At 37.9% G+C, this 5031-nt stretch overlaps 1 pseudogene; it reads left to right on the top strand.

Annotated features, from left to right (window-relative positions):
• The first annotated feature begins 2023 nt into the window (after positions 1–2023).
• Positions 2024–2437, top strand: LOC108527993 (transcription elongation factor B polypeptide 3-like; annotated as a pseudogene).
• Positions 2438–5031: the final 2594 nt, after the last annotated feature.

Genomic DNA, 5031 nt, shown 5'->3' on the forward strand with positions numbered 1-5031 from the left:
AAAAGGACATAAGGAATATCTCAGTATCTTCCTCTCAAGTGTGTTATGAACCTAAAACTGCTGTATTAAAATATTCCATTTAAAAGAAAAATATCAAGGAAGATAAATCACTGGGCTTTCTGGCTTTGGACAAGAAGTTAGAATAGGTGTAGCACTAGTGCTGCAGATTTGTGTAAGATGTAATCTAGTCTTATCTAATCAAATGAGATGTAATCAATGCTGAAATTTTAAATTGAGAATATTTATTTTTTATCATTAGTAGTAATAGTAGTAGCCTAATTTAGCCCATTTGGAAGAAAGTAAGTGTCCCAAAAGATAGATAGTATCTTAGATTGGTCTGACTCAAGCCCTACTGCTGATGGATGGGTCATCAGAGGAAATGACCATTCATTAATTCATTGAAGAATAATTTATTTGATGCCTATGTAGCAGACGTTTCTTTGGGAGTAAACTAGACACATGAACTTTTACTGTCTGAAGCTAAACTGTTTGACTTTAGACTAATTTTTTTCTCTCTCAGTTTCAATTTCTACACCTATTGGAGGCATGTGCTCACTTTGGACCTAGACTAGATTTAAATTTTATCTGTGCTTTTTTTTCTATGTTACTACATGCAAGTTAATTTGAGCTTTCTGAACCTCATTTTCCTTATCAATATAATGGTTACAACACAACTTATTTCCTCAGGTTGTGTTGCAGTTTAAATTAAGATAGCTGACCATTGGTGTGTAGCACTCAAGCTAAAGTGGTTGCTACTGATTCATTCCTGCTGACTCTAGGAATCCTATGTGGACCACCAACAGGTGTTACTTAGGGTGTGGCTCTTCACCCCGGAGAAAGGTAGGGGCATGGGTGGTGGAGGTTAGGATTTATAAGGTCATTGCCAACATAGGACTTCACTCTGTCTTGGACTGCACACCAGAAAGGCCACTCATAGGATGCAAACATGGAGACCAGAGCTACTACCCAAGGACGAGACAGGAGCCAAATTCTCATGAGACAATCACACCAGTGCGGCGGTGGTGGTGGGGTTGGTGCTCCAAGTTGTGGAGAAGCTGTGCCATGGCCACAAACCTGAACCCTAAGAACCTATAGAAAAAATTGAAAGAACTCTCTACCTTGTCTATTATAGTAGACATCCTTGAGGAGACTGGAGTTGAGATAATAGTGAATAATTTTAAAAAAAACACACACAAGCATTTTTAGGAGCTTTGCCAGAGATTCAACGTGGCAGTGGAAGAAGTTCTTGTGCAATGAAACAGTTAACCTGATGAACTGCACTTGAAGAAGAACAATTCCAGAAAGTGCCACAGGATTGCTCTTCAGAAGGAGGAGGAAATGAAAGCTGAAAAGCCTCCAGTCATACAGCCAAGACCACAGACAGAGAAAACACAGAACACTCTCAGAAATTAAGAGATCTACAAAGCATCTCAAAGTCAGGAGAAGAGAAATGAAAGGATGTGGTGTCATCGAGCTTCATCAGCTTATCTTCAGACAAGGAATCTTCTGATTATGGCCATGTTCTGACCCCATCATCTATCAGTCCTCAACCACTGTCTGTGGGCTATTAGAGATTCCTGGAGGAGGACCCATTGTTCCACACCAACATTAATGCCCTTTAGGAAAGATCAAGGGTCAGTCAAGAAGGGGCTGTGAGTCAAAGCAAGAAGCAAAATTTTTCCATAAGAAAAAGTACTTCATGACTGCAAGACTGATGAGAAGTCCTGCTTTGACCAGTGAGAAATCACATGGGCCCCCTCCAAAGATGAAAACTAAAAGCCACCCTCAGAAGGTGACACAAAATAGAAATGACCCTCTGGTGTCCCTTGTCTAGAAAGAGAAAGAAAGAGAGGACAGCAGCATCAAGACAGTTTTACCCCTCTTGGAGACTGCTTCAGAAAATCACCCCAAAAAGTCAAAGCCCAAAGATTCAGAGAAAACTGAATCAGACAAAAGCCAAGTCTAGACAGCATAGACATCGGAAAGGGGACAGGATGCCCGTTTCCTAAGGTAAAAAAAAAAAAAAAAAAAGATTTCTAATAACATAAAAACTCAATAAGGGAAACTAAGTACTTCTAACTTAGATAGATAGCCAGTGAGACTCCTACGTGAATTTGAGGAAGCAGATATGGATGATGAATTTGAGCAGCCCACCATGTGTATCTCAGCCACGACTAGTCTTAGAAGAAAAGTAAAAAGACAGTGAAAAATTCAGACACTACACTTAGAAAAAAAAGATGAAAGAATGATTCTAAAACCACTAGTAAAATTTGGATCAGTTCAGAAATTACCTAAGGTAAACAAAAATAAGACAGAGAAGCTGCAGCAGTTTGAAGCTCATCCAGCCAAGCTGAAAAGGGTCCCCATAACAGTATTGCCAGACGTTCCATTTCTGAGGACACAGGCTGATTCCATTCACCTCCGTACACCTCCTTGACTCATGTGTTCCTTTCAACCAAAGTGAAAAGCATTCTCTTCACCCTGGGAAAAAGAAGCTGGATCTATTGTACACAGAATTAATTCTAACCTTCAGGCATGTTCCGGTTCTAAATATCCCAGTCCTCCAGAATGATGACAATGCATCAGCCTTGCATCCCAATACTTAAAAGCATCAATTCAGTCACTGAAGTGGAATGAATCTCCTATTTTGTTCTAAAACTCATTTTGAAGAGATGTATGCCTATGAGTTATATCACCTGCAGAAATACAATCATGTACCAGTTGAAGAAACAGATCAATTAATAAAAATTCATTGTCATCAAAACTTTAAACTTCCAAGAAATGCTGGAAAAGCATGAGTTATCAGGAGATGTACTTGTGTTTCAGGATGCCTGAGAGCAGAAGCTGTGAATGCTGATATGAATAGATATTCATCTCCACGTGCCAGTTAGTCCAAGGGCTGATAAGCAAAAATTGACTCTGTCAACTCTGTGGTCAAACCACCTTACCATGCTTGAAGGGAGCAAGAGAGGTTTGGGACAGGAGGAGCAGCTGATCAGCAAAAGTAGATTTTTGTGATATATAATCAAGTATCAGGCTGGAAAAAGACAGTGTATGTTACCACTTGCAAGTGATAACCCACATCACACAGTAAGCAGTCACTCTTCCTCCAACAATGTCAGAAACAGCAGTAGCTTTATCCCCATGCCTGAGAGACTGGTCTGTGCCTTCCTGAGCATCAGCAGTACCCACTTGGTGAAGGCAGTCAGCAGTATGTGAAAGAAAATCACCCCGATGATGGCTAAGACAATTCATTATTTCAAGAACAGATTCTTCCCATGACAAAATGGGGGCTTGCGTTGGAGATGGGATTTGCAAAGGAGAAATACAAGACAATGGGGCCTGGGGAATGGAACTTCCAAAGGAGAGTAGAGTATTTTGCTTTGTGGATTATTTTGGGTTCTGAATCCTGCACCTGTGACCCTGTATTCCGTAACCAGTCTCCCTGCCTGGAGAAAGTGTCAGAATTCTAAAGAGGGGAAGTCTCAGTCTCATTGAGGATTTTAAGGTCAATTATGTTTTTATTGTCAGCTGACCTATTTGTAAACAATAAGACATAGTTTTAATTAATAAATATCTCCAGACCGTATTTATACTAAAAATATTAGACTGGGTACGGTTGTGCATGCCTGTAATCTCAGGTTCTTGGGAGGCTGAGGCAGGAGGATTGCTTGAGCCCAGGAGTTTGAGGCTGCAGTGAGCCATGATCATGTCATTGCACTTCAGCCTGGGAAACAGAGTGAGACTCTGACTCAAACAAATTTTTGATCTATATATATAAATATATATATAAATATGTATATGTGTGTGTTTGCATATATGTATTAAATATATACATAAAATCTATATATATTTAAATCACAAAGTGTCAATTGGAATGCAGGTCTATTTGACTAATAATGTTCTCTTAATCTCTAACTTGTCTGTGTGTCTTTTCAAACCAATCTCATTACATTCTTTGATAAACATATGTCTCACCCTCTCTGAGGACAAAGTCATGCATCATTCATATTTGTAACTCTGATCTGGTTTCCAGTGAGTAATCAACAGATATCTGTTGAATGATAATGTGTGTGTAGGTATATATGTGTGTGTGTGTGTACAAATATATATATAAAGAGAGTAATTTTTTTGTTTTGTTTTTTTTTTTGCCTTTGTCATGTCACTTTATGTCCTTTTTGTCTTTTATCTATCAAAAACATAAAGCCAGACAATTCATACATAGGACCCCTTCCAGTTCATCTTCTATGATTAGCTTATAATTGAGAAGGCCAACACCTCTCATTAATTTACATGTTCTGTTTTAAAAGATGATGAAACTAATAATATTGTACTTTTATTTTCTTTGTTGATTTTCTTCTCAGTTTTCTTTGCTATTTCTGTAATTCCTTCTTCAAAGATATGACTATGTAGAATCTGTCATTATTAGAGTAAGACCCCTGGACCCAAAGGGAATTGCAGAGGTGAAGTTCAATAACTCAAAAATAGCCTATGTTGAATAATAATGGAAGACAGACAGGATGCAATTTTTAAAATATTCTCAGCTGATGTCAACACCAGATGTGCCCCAATCACCACAGCTACTACCTTGGCACTACCTAATATCACCAGAATTCCGAAACATAAGAAATGAAATAAATGAGAAACGAGGGGTACACTAAGTTAATTATAACTGGATTTCTGCTACCCTGGTAGAATAAGAATATAAAAATATAAAAATAAAGTTGTGTTATATAGATGTGAATATAAAAATAAAGTTGTGTTATATAGATGAATAAAGAAAGAAAGCTATATTCCTTGTATATCTGAGTTAGTTGAATGAGATTTATACCAGTTATAAATAGCTGCTGGTGACTTTATTGTATCCTCCCTTGACAACCAGAAAATCAATATTTATGGAGTCCCTGTGTTTAATGAGCATAGTATTAGTATACTTTTCATAACTGCAAAATGAAAAGCCACACTTTCTTTAAACCTGGAAATCTATTCAGGAAGATAGTTTACATACTGAGGAACAAACTTAGAAGTGTG

The sequence above is a fragment of the Rhinopithecus bieti genome, unplaced genomic scaffold (genome assembly GCF_001698545.2).
Source record: "Rhinopithecus bieti isolate Rb0 unplaced genomic scaffold, ASM169854v2 scaffold_4919, whole genome shotgun sequence".
In the NCBI taxonomy this organism is placed as follows: domain Eukaryota; kingdom Metazoa; phylum Chordata; class Mammalia; order Primates; family Cercopithecidae; genus Rhinopithecus; species Rhinopithecus bieti.